The sequence below is a fragment of the Leiobunum rupestre genome, chromosome 3, assembly GCF_980474605.1.
Source record: "Leiobunum rupestre chromosome 3, qqLeiRupe1.1.hap1, whole genome shotgun sequence".
NCBI classification, from domain to species: Eukaryota; Metazoa; Arthropoda; class Arachnida; order Opiliones; family Sclerosomatidae; genus Leiobunum; species Leiobunum rupestre.
Window position 1 is genome coordinate 77,302,619 of NC_143386.1, and position 10,127 is coordinate 77,312,745.

Genomic DNA, 10,127 nt, shown 5'->3' on the forward strand with positions numbered 1-10,127 from the left:
CTAATTATTTTACATTAAATCATCTAGGTCGTGATTCTGGTCGGACTTGGGAGTCTGAGCTCCAGGCTTCCAAGTTCTATCAGAACCTTTGATTATAATGCTCCCGACGCTGATTGCGTGATTTATCTTTATCGTTTTACTTGGGGATTAAAGCGATTTTTAAGCGTTTTATATATTTAACATGCAAATACGGGTTAAATCTAATTGAAGAAGGCGATACATGTTAGCCTTAACTCTCGGTGGCGATAATTGTGACTCAGCCTTTATGATAATAAGGGATCTCAAAACAGTCACTGAGAAAGCTATTTATAAAATACAATTAATCAAAAACAATTGTGGTGGATTTTATTTATCTTTAACTTCATTTGAATTGCTTGTGTATTAAACTTTAATTAATACTAAACACACTGGAACCATTTAGGAACCTTTAAGGAACTGAAAGGTTCCAAATTTTGAGAACCGGAACCGTTAAATTAAAATTTTAATAACCGGAACTGCAACCGGAACAGAGATAGTCCAAAAATTTGGAACCGTTGCATCCCTAATTAGTTTTCGCCAAATATTCCGTATCACTAGTTTTTTTATTTATTTAGATGGTAACATAAGAATAATAATAATCAGCTAGGCTAATAACCAAGCGACTTTTGAAGCCTCTTATTCAGGTGGCCGGGTTACAATGCGTAGGAGGGTGGTGGCCAGCCACGCGAGCCAACAGCTCCCTTCACTAACTATTACCGTTTGAAAAATAATAACAGAACTTAAATTTCGGAAAATCTTAAGTGCGAGGCCATAGTGTAAATTCGTGTTTTTTAAGGTAAATAAGTATTTTCAACGGCAATTTCAATAAAATAGTTGGTGATGATTTTAGATTTAGATTAACGAAACATCACAAATAAAATTGAAACTAACTAACATAAATTATTTAAGATAAATTAATACCCAAATTAAACTCTTAAACGTTGGGGCAGTAAGTACGAGGGAGTATTTCCTTGAGACTTCTCGCCCGGTAAAAATATTATATTGAGCGACACTTGCTTATTTTTAATCGTACAACAACCAGAATAACAAACGTTGCAAATTTTTAAGAAAAACAGAACATAATCTAAAGATATGCCACAACCCTACTTCGTATTGTACCCCGACCACCTGAATTATAGGCTTTAAATGTCGCTTGTTGGCTAAGGCTTAAGTTGGCGCCTTGCGTATTAGCCTAGCTGATTGTTAAATAGGATTATTAAGAAGTAATATGCAAAACACGCCAAATAAATCTTGGACTTGGAGTGGTTATCATTTAGACTAAAATTTTGTCGTTCATTAATTCAAACGAAGATTATTTACAATTTTATACGATGAAAAGTCGGTAGTGAAATTGTCATTATAATTATCATGATGGCCTTTCATTACCGAGTTATTAATTTGCTGACATTTATAACGAAATATCAATAAAATACTTGTAACGTGGAATTCAGAATTGGTGATTACAAATTATATATTATAATGTAGAATTAAGAGAACTTAGCTGAAAAACTCCTATTCGAAAGTGTCGATCAAGTGTGCATTTCATTATCAACGTTAATTGGTCAAAGAATTTACTAATTTATTTAATTCTTCAAAATTGAAAATGAAAACCCACATAAAAGTTACTTAAAACAGAGCAGGGATCATATTCTTTGAGCCACAGACTTAAAGAAACGGAAATGGTAAAAGCTATAGATATTTATAAAATAAGGAGGTTAGTGTACGAAGATAATTTTAATATTCACCTAAATCATAGAATTTTAAGATCTTTTTATCTTGTAAAATTAAAAAAGAACTATCTTTGGCTTGGTATATATGAATCTAATGAGTCACGCCAAGAATGAAGTTGCATATTCTTGGTTAGTATAGCTATATATAAATATGAATTTGGATACCAATATCAATAAAACATTTCCAGTATACTCGAAAAATACCGTTTTATATTTTTTTCTTGTTAATTTATTCATAACTCGTAAAGTAGTGGGGAAGCAGATTGCAAAGCACTATCTACTCGCATAAAGACGATCTTGGATTAATCGCGGTTTTGGTCAGCTTGAATTAAAATTTGAATATCATCTGATTATATTAAAAAAAATTATTTGTCGCCGCTTGATTTGGCAAATACAGGCCAAAGTACGAATTTTAAGTACTTTTTTATTATCAGCCAATTGGGACGAAATACTTCTAATGCCAGGAATTTTATCGATACTGAAGCATGCATGCATAAACGTTATATTTAAGTGCTTGTTTACGCTAAAAAAGCCTGGTGTGTTCTCTAGTGTTAGTTAAATTTAATATCTTATATACATGTAAGTAGGCAATGACGAAAAGTGAAGAACAGTGGAAAAGGCAAAATGAAAGGTAGAAAAAAAGACAAGTATATTGATAGGCAAGTACCAATTGAAGCATAATCTCCATGTTAAAGTTAAAGAGATAGTTGACTTATTGTATTATAAACTGATATACTTGAATTTTCAACGATATTTTCCCCGGGCTATTATATTCGACGCAGACTTTCGTTATATTTCGATTTTTTTTCACTTTTATCTGCGAGTCTATTCAATAACCACGCCAATTCGGATAGACCTTTCCAAATCTGAATGATTCGGATCAGCTTCATTTAAACCTTATCTATATTCACCCAAGAGCTTCCTTTCCATCACGGTTGTTATGAGCGCATTCGGAACACTCTTACTTGAATTGATTCTAAGTGCATTCCGGGTTCAAATCGCTTGAATATATTTTCAAATAAATAATTAAAGTAATCGCAGTTCAATTGTAGGTTTATAAAACGTTAAAATTACCAAGCAAAAATTAATTTTATTTTTATAGATTGAGACCCATATCTAAGGATATGCATTTATGAAAATAACGGTAACTTACGAAATGAAGAATACAAAGGCAGTCATGATAAACGTGGCAGCTCAAACTGAATGCGAAAATAAAACTCCAAATATAAAATAATAAGTTATGACCCTAGAAATTACTAATTAAATCGCAAATTGGAATTATTACAAGAGGAGAAAATAGTTGACCTGGCATCACAAATTTTGCCCTTTACAGGGTTGTAGGTATCTCACTTTGCACCAAGCATTGGGAATAAGAGCGGATGCTTTGACCAGCTGACACCCTAACTAGGTTGGTAGAGCACCGTACCCTTCGAAAAGTGCTCCTAAAGAGGAACGATTGGCACACAGTGGCCCAAGTAAGCTGGCACTCGACACCCGGTTTTGCTTCAAACGACTCGGAAACCGGATCACTGCGCCTCATTCGGTCCATTTGATCAGAGCTCACATCTCCCATTGCGTCTCCGCCCTTCATATATCCCATTGCACCACCGCCCTTATGGGTTACAGGAGCCGGACCCCGACTGCCCGATAAGGACATCACTTATTGCACACTCTGACCCCTTAAAGGTCAGTTGATTGGTCAATGGTTCTTGTTTGACTCTCGAAGTTTCTTGTCACAAATATTATAATTAATTCCATTTTTCGATAAAAAAAAGAAACGTCTGATTCTTTAAACGTAAGCGCTGATACTCTCAGAAAATTTGCTTGGTATATAATTTGTTCTCATAATCTGACGGCTCACACCGTGATTCAAGCAGATTCCTCTTTTGCTGTTAAAAACCACGAGCCAAGTTACCGAGGATCGTCGCAACATAATTATTCTACCGATAACCAAATATTTCATTCTTCGTCACGCGGACCGAGTAATATTAATAATTGGCTTCAAGGAATGCTTCCGTCCCAGTTCCAATTGCAAATGTGATTTTTAAAATCTGATAATTAAACGGATTGGGTGAAAAATTGTTTATTTTTGATAAAGATAATTGCCCTTTAAATTTATTTCTTCCTTTTTCAAAGAAGATTTCGTGTCCTATTAATGCGTAAATATTAAACAACTTATTTGGGAGCGTCCATTAATTACGTGAGGTGATTTCGACGATTTTTCAACCCCCCTCCCCCCTTTGGTGAGATGTCGTGAGATTTGCCTAAACCCCCTCCCTCCCCCCTAATATCACGTGAGATTTTCAAAATGCGTATTTTTAGTGTAAATACGTTAGTATGCGTTTGATAGTGTTAAATTTATTTAAAAAAACAATTTGCTTTATTATTTATATTTAAGACTAGTTTAATAAGACTAGTATATACAGAACGTTGTCTGGAATCACAGCTATAGTTAATCGAACCATAAATTTTAATACTTAAATTTTAAGATTTTCGATCTTAAACGTTAATTCAGGATAGAGATAAGGGGGTTTGTATACCGATAAGGGGGCCCCTGCGGGCGGGGGAAACGGGGGTGAAACGGGTCCCTGTAGGGGCCCCATTTTGCGTACATTTTCGGCAGGTCAAAAGGTAAGCTGATTTACGATGTTAAATGATTTACCCTGGGTCAATAGGTTATCTATGGCGGTGTGGACACGATGCAAAGAGCCGCTAAATAGGGGAAATAGGGGTGAAACAGGCCCCTGTAGGGGCCCCATTTTGCGTACATTTTCGGCAGGTCAAAAGGTTAGCTGATTTACGAGGTTAGATGATTTACGATATTACCCTCATTGTAGGTTATCTGCCCCTACGGCGGTGTGGACAACGATGTTATGCAAACAACTATAAACCGTTAAATAGGGTGAAACGGTCCCCTGTAGGGGCCCCCATTTGCGGCAATATTCGGCGGGGTCAAAAGGTTAGGTCAATAGGTTAGCTGATTTACGATGTTACCCTCATAAAACCTGGGTCAATAGGTTATCTGCCCCTATTCCGCAGGTGGTGTGGACTGACACGATGTTATGCAAACCGCCGTTAAATAGTTTCCGGGGCAAAACCTGTGAATGTCAGGCCTAGGGCACAATTCGAGTTGGTTGGTTGGTTTTCGCCGACAAACACTTTCGGGCCCCTAAGGGTACCGTAAAATAGCGGGCGGTCATCGGTAAAAGTGTTTTGGAAAAAAAGAGCAGAATGTATACAAATTATAAGGTTTTATTTATACATTCAAAGTTACAGTACATTAAGCGGATGAAAACGTTTAAAGATAAAACAATTTAGTTTTAATATATTTATGGTTTGTAGATACCATAGTAAACAAATTGTAAAAGTTAAATTCACAAAACATATTTTGGTTGGCCACTGTTTCTTTAAAATCGTCAATATTTTTAAATGCTGTTACGTAATTGGACGCATAGCGGACAACGGTATCATACCTTTCATGTTCATCCGATAGAAATAAATTGTTGGGTGCACATGGTTCTTTATACAATATTTCGTAAATTTTACGATAATTATCGGTTACAACGTAACCCATTAATTCAAAGAGTTTTTGGTTCACTTTAAGGAGTTGAATGTGCGAATTAATGAAATATTTGAGTCTGTCCAATTCTCGAGTTTCCGGCGCTTTGATTACGACCGACGCTTCGGATATCGTACTTTGCAAGGTTAATTCTTTTTGGTCAGACATGGCGGCGGTCACTAGCGCGTCTGATAACGGGAACGGTGATCGAAAAGGCAGCCTTTGGGGATCATTTATTTGTTCCCAGTGCCCGTATAAATCGTCCCAGGCGCGCGAAGACATTTCAAAGACCTGGTGTGCGATTTTATTGCATAGAGCTACAGATATATCGAGCTCAGACGTAAAACCCGTAGTAACGAAAAGCTCGGATAAAAGTGAATACCGAGGGTTAATGTTACGCTGAGTCGGATCAAATTTAGACATTTTAGTAGGCCCAGGAACGTTATCTACACAGCTTCGTTTAGACATGATGCTCGAGAAACGGTTTGTAGCCGATGGATGACGGGGGTGAATGCCTTATATATAGACCCCCCCCCATTTGCGTTCATTTTCGGTAGGTCAATAGGGTCATATGATTTATCGATAGTTGGAGGATCTCCCCTTTAGCGTCCCTATTCGGTAGGGATGGTGGAATCATCTGACATGATTTTATGCAAACAGCCAGTAGCTATAAACCCTTGTAATGGGCCTATTTACCCATAGGTCAATAGGTCCATCATTATTTCTCAACCACTTGTCAAAAACCTATCCGTCTTAGGGAATGTCCCCCTACGGCATCTGTCAAACACTTTTCTCTCCACGTGCGAGTGGTGTTATGTAATAAATCCAAATAGTTCAATGGGTCGAGCCTTTTGTGTTTTCGCCGACAAACACTTTCCCCGTGTAACATTATTTTCAAACACTTTCACGATGCGTAAAGCTATCCGTCTTACGGAATATCGGCCCTAAGGGGTAAAGGGTAGCTAGAGAATGACCCTTACCCCCAGCGCGTAAAATAGACAGAGCGGGTGTCCCCTCTCGCTAACTAAAAGTGTCGTTTTGGTAAAAAAGAGCCGAGTGTATTATAAAAACGGTTTATTTTTCTACGACATTCTATGATTTGTAGAGACCATGGAGAATAAATTGAAAAAGTGGCCCCCAACGTTTTACATCAGGTGTGGATTCTTAGCGCTAAAATGGTTATAACAAACGAGTGTTCCCACCAAAAATGTTTTTTTTGCGCGTAGAATTTTATGGAGGCCCATAAACTAGTAGTGGGAATAGAACCTCTTAACTATTTCAGTTTAAAATACGAGGGATTCTAATAGATTTTTGTTTTTACATCCCAAATGGCCCTACGTATGGGGGGGGGCAAAGTGTGCATGAGGGGGGGTACTTTTGTGTATAAAAACCCAGGGATTTGGTCCCTAAGATATCACAACTCTGTTCTTTTTTTGTATCCAACCAAGTCCACTAGAAATCCATCTCCGCTGTTCTCGGATGAGGACGTACCCCTGTAAGTTTTTATCAATTTTTATATTTTTAGCTTAGTGATCTATTCCAAAATTAAATGGTAACCCTGTATGCGTACCAATTTCAATATGCAAGATACTCGAGAATGGTAAAATAGTCTATATTTAAAGTTAAAATGCGAAAACTACATTTGTAGTGTTCAATTTAAAAGAAAATTACTTCAGCTTTTAAATAAGATTTTTTTTGTATCTACCCTATATCATTTACATATTATTTTTTTATTCTAATTTAACAATCACTTTAAAAACTTAGCACGTCTGAATAGCTGTGTAGAGTACTATTAACAGATATAAATATTTCTGGGTTTAGTTAATGTGATGATTCGAGCGAAAAATTTGCATATGTTAAAGTTATTGGATTGAAGGAAACTTCAGTGTTTTTAGAGTTATAATTAAGGGAAGTTGCCTTACAATATAGTTGAAAATTATCTTTTTAAGTCTGTGTCCACCCATTGATTATGTTAGGAAGTGAAAAAATTTCATTTAGCAAGCTTTTCTTAAATTTCGGTATCCACCCTGTATCATTTAAAAGCTCAACCATTGTTTTTATCAAGTTAATTTTAAACATATCTTAAAACAAGCTTCCCTAAGTCAGACTAGCTTTGTAGGGTAATAATAAAATAGCTAAATATTTTTTGGGTTTAATAATTGTGCTTCTTAGTGAAAATTTTGCATATATTACAGTATTAGGTTGGCTAATTATTTTTTTCACCTGCTACCATTCTCAACGGGTGAATATAGAATAACAAAGATAATTTTCCACTATATTTAAAGCCAACTTTCCTTACATTTCACTATGAAAACACTGAAGCTTCTTTCAATGCGATAACTTTATTACACGCAATTTGTTCCACCCCAGAATTACATTTATTGAATCGAAAAAAATATGTAACCCCCCTTAGCATTAACCCACACAGATATTCAGAAGAGATAGTGTTCAATTTAAAAAATTACGTTTTTTTTGGATCCACCCCTATATCAGTTATATAAAACCTAAAATTATTTATTTTTTTTGAATTCTAATTTAAACATCACTTTAAAAACCTTATACAAGTCAGAATAGTTGTGTAGAGTACTAATAACGTAGATAAATATTTATTGGTTCAGTTATTTGTAGGGAAGCTTGTTTGAAGATAAGTTAAAAATTAATTTGGAAAAAAACTTGAGCTTTTTAAATATATGATACAAGGTGGATACCAAAATTTCAAAATAAAATTTAATAAAAAGCTTGCTAAATGAAATTTTTTCACTTCCTAACAAATTCAATAGGTGAACACAGACTGAAAAAAATAATTTTCAACTATAGTTAACGGTAACTTCCCTTAAATTTCACCTTGAAAACACGAAAGTTTCATGCAATCCAATAACTTTGACTTTTGAAGATTTTTCACTCAGAACCATCACATTAAATGTGATCCACTCTGTATCGTAAATTTAAAAGCTCAAGCAATTTTTTTTTCCAAATTCATTTTTAACTTAGCTTAAAACAAGCTTCCCTAAGTCTGACTAGCTCTGTAGGTTAATAATAAAATAGCTAAATATTTTTTGGATTCAATAATTTTGATTCTGAGTGAAATATTTGCATATATTACAGTATTAGTTGAAAAAATTTCATTTATGTCCATTTTAAATTTTTTGTTGTATCGCATTATAATATGTTTTGGCTCGTAAAAGAAAAATAATTTTTGTAATATATCATCTTATAAAAGTTTTTGTAAAAAAATAAATATTTTTATTATCTTATAGATCAGACTCGTTATTTCTCCTTGCTCGCGTCATTTTTGTTTTTAGATTACGTAATTAATAGTTCATTGGGTCCATAATAACGTAGAAAATGTTTTTGGGTTCAATTGACCTGATGAAAAATTTCCATAGGGTAAAGTTACTGGACTGATGCAAGCTTCAGTGCGAAGTCTTAATTACATGTTCTAAGTTTTTTTGAAAACAAGTTTATTTCTAGAAATAAAAAGGACATGTTTTATCGAGGCAAACTTTTTCCGTGTGAATGGAGAAATGATAATTAAAGAGTTAGCTATTTACGATGCGGAAACGGAGAAGCATAACGTCTGGACCTTTAAACCACCATATCCATATTCCAGTCTTACGGAAGAAGATAAATGGCAGTGTAGATGGTTGTATTGGAACATTTGCGATCTCCGTTGGGACGACGAACGGGAAGACTACAACAGCCTAGGAGCCATCGCAAATTATATAAAAGAACAAGGGTTCACGTTTTTTTTGTAAAGGTTTAGTAAAGGCCTAAGTTTTATCGGATTTCATAGGAGTTAACGTCAAGAACGTCGAGGATTTAGACTGTCCTAAATTATCTACCATTCTTTGTATAAGTGCGCCTAAACATTGTCATTTTCACCGTGACCCTAATAATTGCGCCGTTGTGAAATCTCACAAAATCGCTGTGTGGTACCGAAAAATCGTGTGCAAGAAAATATAAGTCGTTTTAATATTATTTTTGTTTCATCACATTGTTTTTACGTTATGTCTGTTTTCTAAAATAACGTTTCTTAAATAGCGTAACGTATTAAAGTTGAATAAAGAGTTTTTCATTTTATTTTAATTTTAGTGTTTTTATAATATCTTTCTGACTATAGGTGTATTGTTTAACTTCTTTCATTTTTAAAAATGTAATTGCTTGACTTAAATAAAGCGTGAAAATTATTAGTTTCGAAATGATATTTACAAATCTTATCCACTCTGAAGTCCATCTTTCGGGTATTAGTAAGTATTTCATACAAACTAACTTAAGTAAGTATTTTTAGAAGTGAAGAGAAACACATTGTGAAAAACCAAATGAAAAGAGACTTTAAACGGTTTTATTTAACCATCACTTTAAAAACGGTAACTTCCCTTAAATTTCAAACTGAAAACACTAAAGTTTCATACAATCCAATAACTTTTCACTCAGAATCATCACATTAAATGTGATCCACTCTGTATCGTAAATTTAAAAGCTCAAGCAATTTTTTTTTCCAAATTCATTTTTAACTTAGCTTAAAACAAGCTTCCCTAAGTCTTACTAGCTCTGTAGGTTAATAATAAAATAGCTAAATATTTTTTGGATTCAATAATTTTGATTCTGAGTGAAATATTTGCATATATTACAGTATTAGTTTGGCTAATTAATTTTTTTTTCATCTGCTACCATACTCAATGGGTGAACATAGAATAACAAAGGTAATTTTCCACTTTATTTAAAGCCAACTTCCCTTACATTTCGCTATGAAAACACTGAAGCTTCTTTCAATGCGATAGCTTAATTACGGGCAATTTTTTCCCCAGAATTACAATAAA